Here is a 7500-nt window from a genome sequence, read left to right on the forward strand (position 1 = left end):
TGCCGTGAACGAGCTTGATCAGAGACTCGAGGAGGACGTCCTTACGAAGGTGGGTTTCGAAGCTTTTGTGGAAGAGCTTCAAGGCCAATTCCAGGGAGCCCTCAACTCCGCGCTAGACATGATGAAGCTAGATGTCCAAACCAAGCTGGATCACTTCTTGGCGGAGCTTACTGCGCTTCGTGATGAGGTGAAGGATGTGAAGGGAGATTGGGCCTTGTGCAAGGAAGCTGTCCTGAACAAGACTCGGACTCCGAAGGAACCAAAGGTGTTAGATTCCTTCAAACCCAAAGCTTTCAATGGGAAGAGGGAAGCGAAGGAGCTAGACACATTCTTGTGGAATATCGAAAGGTATTTCAAGTATCTGAAGATGGACGATGATGAGTCCAGAATCACTACGGCAACATTATTTCTCACCGACAATGCTCTCATGTGGTGGCGTCGTCGATCCATGGAAATCGACCAAGGTACGTTTACACTAGATACCTGGGATGCATTTAAAAAGGATATTATGCTACATTTCTATCCAGAGAATGCCAAGTATGAGGCAAAGGAGAAGCTGAGATGGCTAAAGCAGACGGGGAGCGTGAAAGACTATGTCACCACGTTCACCAACCTGTTGTTCGAGGTGCCAACCATGACAGATGAAGACAAGCTCATGTACTTCATGAGTGGCCTACAGAATTGGGCCAAACTGGAGTTGCAAAGGAGACATGTCCAAACCCTGTCAGAGGCAATTGCTGCAGCCGAGTCTCTTGTGGAGTTCAAGAAGACAGATCAAGGTGACTCAAAGTTCAAAGGCAAGAAAAGTAGCAGTGGATCCGGTGGGGGAGATAACAAGCCGAAGGAGGGTAGCAAGTCGGGAGATAAGTCCGACAGTCACAAGCCATTTGCGAAGAAGAATGACAAAAGTGACAAGGGGAAGGACAAGTCGAAGCTAGCTTGCTACTTGTGCGACGGACCGCACATGATGCGGGATTGCCCACAAAAGAAAGCCTTGAATGCCATGAACCAGGAGAAGGAAGAGGAGGCCAACAGGGAAGCAGGGATGGGAGCCATTCACCGCTTCAATGCCCTACAGGCCAAAGTCCCCAAGCCACAGGTTCAAGCCAAAGGCGTGATGTATGTCGATGCCATGGTGGATGGCAAGACAACCCGTTGTCTAGTGGATACGGGTGCTTCTCACAACTTCATGTCAGTGCGGGAAGCAAAGAGACTTGGGTGCCGGGTCTCAAAGGAAGCAGGCAGTATGAAGACGGTGAATTCAACTGCCAAGCCAATTGATGGAGTAGCTCGTGGTGTGGAGCTGCACATTGCCACTTGGAAGGGAGTAGCCGACTTCTCCGTGATCTCGATGGATGACTACGATGTCGTGCTTGGAATGGAGTTCATGGACAAGGTAAAGGCATTTCCCATTCCATTTTACAATACTATGTGCATAGCACAGGAGGGAGCAATACCATGCATGGTGCCGGTGATGAGGCAACAAGGAGAGTCGAAGCTCTTGTCAGCCATGCAGTTTTCCAAAGCTTGGAAGAAGGGCGAAGAGACGTTCCTTGCGACTGTAAGGATTGAGGCAGTTGAGAAGGAAGTCCAACCAGTCCCTAGAGCTGTAGAAGCAGTCCTTAAAGAGTTTGCGGATGTCATGCCAAAGGAGCTGCCCAACACTCTACCACCGAGGAGAGAGGTGGATCATGCCATAGAGTTGGAACCGGGTGCCAAGCCCCCTGCCAAAGCGCCATACCGGATGGCACCTCCTGAGTTGGAGGAATTGAGGAAGCAGTTGAAGCAGTTGTTGGATGCTGGTTACATCCAACCGTCCAAGGCCCCTTATGGTGCCCCAGTTCTTTTCCAGAAGAAGAGGGAAGGAACACTGAGGTTGTGCATCGACTACAGGGCGCTAAACAAGGTGACCATAAAAAACAAGTATCCAATCCCTTTGATTGCAGATTTGTTTGATCAGTTGGGAGGAGCTAGGTACTTCACCAAGTTGGACCTGCGCTCGGGATACTATCAAGTGAGGATCGCACCGGGAGATGAACCGAAGACCGCATGTGTGACAAGATATGGGTCTTATGAGTTCCTCGTCATGCCGTTCGGCCTGACTAACGCCCCTGCTACTTTTTGCACTCTAATGAACAAGGTATTCCATCCTTTCTTGGACAAATTTGTTGTGGTTTACATCGATGATATTGTGGTGTACAGCAATTCTCTAGAAGAACACCTCGAGCACTTGCAGAAGGTGTTCAAAGTTCTGAGGGAGAACCAGCTATATGTGAAGAAGGAGAAATGCTCATTTGCCCAAGATGAGGTGGAGTTCCTTGGTCACAAGATACGGGGTGGACAGTTGCTCATGGAGGAGGGCAAGGTGCGAGCCATTCAAGAATGGGAACCACCAACCAAGGTACTTGAGTTGCGGTCTTTCCTTGGATTAGTCAACTACTATCGCAGATTCATCAAGGGATATTCAGCCATTGCCGCCCCCTTGACGGATTTGCTGAAGAAGAACAAGACGTGGCTGTGGACGCCACTATGCCAACGTGCCTTTGACGACTTGAAGAAGGCACTTATGGAGGAACCAGTGCTGAGACTTCCTGATCTTAGCCAAGCTTTTGAGGTACACACTGATGCATCAGATTTTGCTATTGGTGGTGTACTCATGCAGGATGGACACCCATTGGCTTTCGAGAGTAGGAAGCTCAATGACACCGAGCGGAGGTATACCGTTCAAGAGAAGGAGATGACAGCCGTAGTGCACTGCTTGCGAGTTTGGAGGCACTACCTACTTGGTTCTCAATTCGTGGTCAAGACTGACAATGTTGCCACAAGCTACTTTCAGTCCCAACCGAAGTTGTCACCCAAGCAGGCTAGGTGGCAAGACTTCTTGGCAGAGTTCGACTACAAACTGGAGTACAAGCAAGGGAAGACAAATGTCGTTGCTGATGCCTTAAGCAGGAAGGCCGCACTTGCAGCTGTTGTACAACCACAGAGTTCTCTCATGCAGAGGATACGAGAGGGCTTGTTGCATGACCCCCAAGCCAAAAGTCTACTAGAGCTTGTCAAAGATGGGAAGACAAGAAGATTTTGGCTCGATGATGGTGTTCTATATGCAACAGGGAAGAGAATCTATGTTCCAAGGTGGGACAATTTGAGGCGAGAGCTACTAAAGGAGTGTCACGACTCGAAGTGGGCGGGACATCCAGGCACCCATCGAACTTTGGCGTTGATGAGTGAAGCTTACTACTGGCCACAGATGCGGGAAGATGTAGACTCGTTCGTGCGGACTTGCCTTGTATGCCAACAAGACAAGACCTTGCAGAAGCAGCCGGGTGGGTTGCTAGAGCCACTTCCTGTTCCAACCAGACCATGGGAGAGTATTTCCATGGACTTCATTGTGTGTCTACCCAAGTCAGAAGGGTGTGGCTCTATTTTGGTGGTGGTCGACAGGTTCACCAAGTATGCTACCTTCATCCCCGCACCGACGGATTGCAAAGCGGAGGAAGCCGCACGCTTATTTATGAAGCATGTGGTGAAGTATTGGGGGGTCCCAAAGAGTATTATCAGTGACCGTGACACTCGCTTCACTGGTAAGCTCTGGACGGAGCTATTCAAGCTACTTGGCTCACAACTGAACTTCTCTACCAGCTTTCACCCACAGACAGATGGCCAGACGGAGCGGGTGAATGCACTGTTGGAGTTATACTTACGGCACTATGTGAGTGCTAACCAACGAGATTGGGCAAAGTTGTTGGATGTTGCTCAGTTCTCGTACAATTTGCAGCGGTCAGAGTCGACAGGGTCAAGTCCTTTTGAGTTGGCAACGGGACAACAACCTATGACTCCAAGCACAGTGGTGTCAGGCTACACGGGGAGTAGCCCTGCTGCATACAAGACGGCCAAGGACTGGCAGGTGACTAATGAGCTTGCTCGGGCTCAATTAGAGAAGGCAACTCGGAAGATGAAGAAATGGGCGGACAAGCATCGGCGTGATGTTGTATTCCAACCAGGTGACCTGGTTTTTGTGAAGCTCAACCCCTCTCAACACAAGTCCACTAGAAAGGTACACAAGGCGTTGTTGAGGAGATATGAGGGCCCATTTCCTATCCTCCGAACCGTGGGAAGAGCTGCTTACCGTGTGGAACTACCGCAACGACTGAAGATTCATCCGGTGTTTCATGTGAGCAATCTCAAGCCCTACCATGCCGACCCCGAGGAGCCAAGTCGTGGGGAGTCTCAACGAGCTCCGCCTTTGATGGTGACTTCATTTGACAGGGAAGTTGAGTGCATCATGGCCAAGCGAGAGGTGCGAAGCAAGGGTGTACCGAGGTACTTTGAGTACTTTGTCAAATGGAAGGGCCTGCCAGAGTCCGAAGGAAATTGGGAGAAAGGGGAGTCCTTATGGCAGTACAAGGACTACATCGAAGCATTCGAACGAGACGGGACAACCTCGACGACGAGGACGTCGCCAGATTAGGTGGGGGAGGATGTCACGGCCCGCATGTTGGAGGTTCAACCCAACAACTATTGGGCCCTTCTAGAAGATTCATTTGTGAAGGTCAAGCCCAACAAGAGAAGCTCAAGGCCCGGCCCGTCGGATGGATCATTCTAGATCCCTTTACTTAATGTCTAGATTCAATGTATCTGTAAAGTTAGGTAGCAACGATTCTAGACCGTTAGATTGTTTCGATCCTAGCCCTCCATTTTAGGGTTTGGTGAGCTAGGACCTCTATATAAGGAGGGTTCCTCATTAGGAATCCTCACCTCACAACTTGTAAAGCATAGTAGCAATACAAGCAAATATTCTCCCAAACTCTCTCAAGTGTTCTTAAGTGTTCTTGAGCGTTCTTATCGTTCTTGCTCTTGTTCTTGTGTTCTTGCTTGGTTCGATCTTATTTTGCAGGAAGGAAGGCTGACTTAGCTTGTTCGGAGAGGCGATCAAGTCTAAGGCCGCACGGAAGGAAGGCTTCAAGAGTCATCCCGTGACAATTGGCATGCCATGCCCAAGTTGTGGCCTACACCAAGCCATTCAAGCCATGCGTTGCCTTACCTTGGAATTGCTCATCATCCAATGCATTCCGAGAAAGTGAGTGTAGGCGAGGCTAAGGATGGCTTGCCTCGCCTTGCCTTGGCATGCCGTGCCCATGATGTGGCCTTGACCAAGCCATTCAAGCCATGCGTTGCCTTCGCCTTGGCATGCCGTGGCCTTACCTCGCCATGCGATGCATTCCGACAAAGTGACGCGAAGCGGAAGCCTATCATGGCGTAAAAATGTCGACAAAATTTTTCGACATTTGAATAATGGGGTTTGACAAGGTTTGAAAAATTCAATACAAATGGTAGGCTTGAATGTCGACAAAGTGACGCGAAGCGGAAGCCTACCACGGCGTAAAAATGTCGACAGATTTTTTCGGACCTTGTCCTGCCATGGGCTGCGCGCAGCATGCCGGCAGCCTGTGCGCAGCGTGCGCACAGCATGTCGGCAGCGTGCGCACAGCATGCCGGCAGCGTGCGCGCACCATGCCGGCAGCCTGTCGACAGAATTTTTCGAAACTTGTCCTGCCATGCGCGCGCGCAGCTTGCTTGCAGCGTGCTGATTCTGTCGACAGTGAGGCTAGCGAAAGTTGTCCTGCCATGGCGTGCGCGCAGCCTGTGCGCGCAGCTTGCGCATCTGTCGACAGTGAGGCTAGCGAAACTTGTCCTGCCATGGCATGCGCGGCGCCTGCGCGCAGCCTGCGCGCAGCATGCGCACAACATGCGCGCAGGCTGTGCGCAGCGTGCGCGGAGCTTGCGTGCAGCTTGCGCATCTGTCGACAGTGAGGCTAGCGAAACTTGTCCTGCCATGGCATGCGCGCAGCGTGCGCGCAGTCTGTGCGCAGCATGCGCGCAGCCTGTGCGCAGCGTGCGCGCAGCTTGCGCATCTGTCGACAGTGAGGCTAGCGAAACTTGTCCTGCCATGGCATGCGCGCAGCATGCCGGCAGCATGGTTCCAGGTTTTTTCAAATGTCGACAGAATTTTTCAAATCTTGTCAAACCCCGTTTTTATTGAAATTTCCTCGCACAATAAGCTCCCCATAAGTAGTCTATGATTTTTAGGACCTTCTCCAACTTACAAAACTAAAAAATTCCTCCCGGATTTGTTTTAATGATTTTTTCAATTTTACGACTTCTAAAAATAATAAAAAATACTTCCCGACTTCAAAAATTTATGAAACTTTTTCCCATCATAGATTGCATGTTTCTTAGTATCCCTGCAAAAAATCACGTCCAAATACCTTGTATTGAATTATTTAGAGCCCATTATGACTCCTCGCGCATAGGTGATGTCTCTTCCTGTCAAAGGGCTAAATGCATAAAATGCTATATAGGGGGGTGTGTGTTGCCTGCATATGCATGGCAGCCCATGCCTTCCTAGCTGCAGCCCCCTTCCCCCACGCCACACCCATGTCATGTTGCCTCGATATGTTGCCTCGGTATTATGGGTTTGGTGTCGGGGTCGGGGGGCTGCCACCCATGGCGGTGGTGGCCGGAATCCGGCCGCCGCCACCATGCCGCCGCCATGGGTGAGGGAGGAAAAAAAAGGCGTGGAAAGTTGCGAAATGGGGTTGTCTAGGCTTTTTTTTGGCATGGGAGAGCATGGAGTGCTAGGAACTCCTTCTCAAATGCACGGGCATGTCGACCACAACCTCATTTCGCAACAACAACCACCCGTGTGGGGTGGCGGTGGGTGGATAGTCGCGGATTGGGGCTTGCCAAGCCAATGTTTTCAAAAAATTTCATCAAAATTAAAAACAAATGTTTTGTTGCCTTCGGATTTGTGGGCGAGCGGCGAGTCGGAGTGGAGCCGGTAAAGTTTAACCTCGGTGTGCACGGTTGTTTTTAGAAACTCAATCCAATGCCGGGGACGTTGAAAGTGACGCTCTTATGAGTTGCAAACCCGCAAGATTTAAAGAACCTTTTCAAAACAATTTCAAACCAACAAGATTTAAAAACAGAAATTTTCATCAAAATGAAAAACAAATGTTTTGTTGCCTTCGGACTAGTGGGCGAGCGGCGAGTCGGAGTGGAGCCGGTAAAGTTTAACCTCGGTGTGCACGGTTGTTTTTAGAAACTCAATCCAATGCCGGGGACGTTGAAAGTGACGCTCTTATGAGTTGCAAACCCACTAGATTTAAAGAACCTTTTCAAAACAATTTCAAACCAACAAAATTAAAAACAAATGTTTCGTTGCAAACAAATTGTGGGCGAGCGGCGAGTCGGAGTGGAGCCGGTAAAGTTTAACCTCGGTGTGCACGGTTGTTTTTAGAAACTCAATCCAATACCGGGGACGTTGAAAGTGACGCTCTTATGAGTTGCAAACCCACAAGATTTTAAAAACTTTTTGAAAATGTTTCTTCTAAATGACACATTTTGATCCTTGGCAAGTGCTCAATCCGTAACTATCCAATCACCGCCACACCACACCGGTCGGGAGTGTGTGAATGGTGTGCTTCCCGGGGTTGGCAT

The sequence above is a fragment of the Prunus avium genome, unplaced genomic scaffold (genome assembly GCF_965620075.1).
Source record: "Prunus avium unplaced genomic scaffold, drPruAviu1.hap1.1 HAP1_SCAFFOLD_112, whole genome shotgun sequence".
Lineage (NCBI taxonomy): Eukaryota > Viridiplantae > Streptophyta > Magnoliopsida > Rosales > Rosaceae > Prunus > Prunus avium.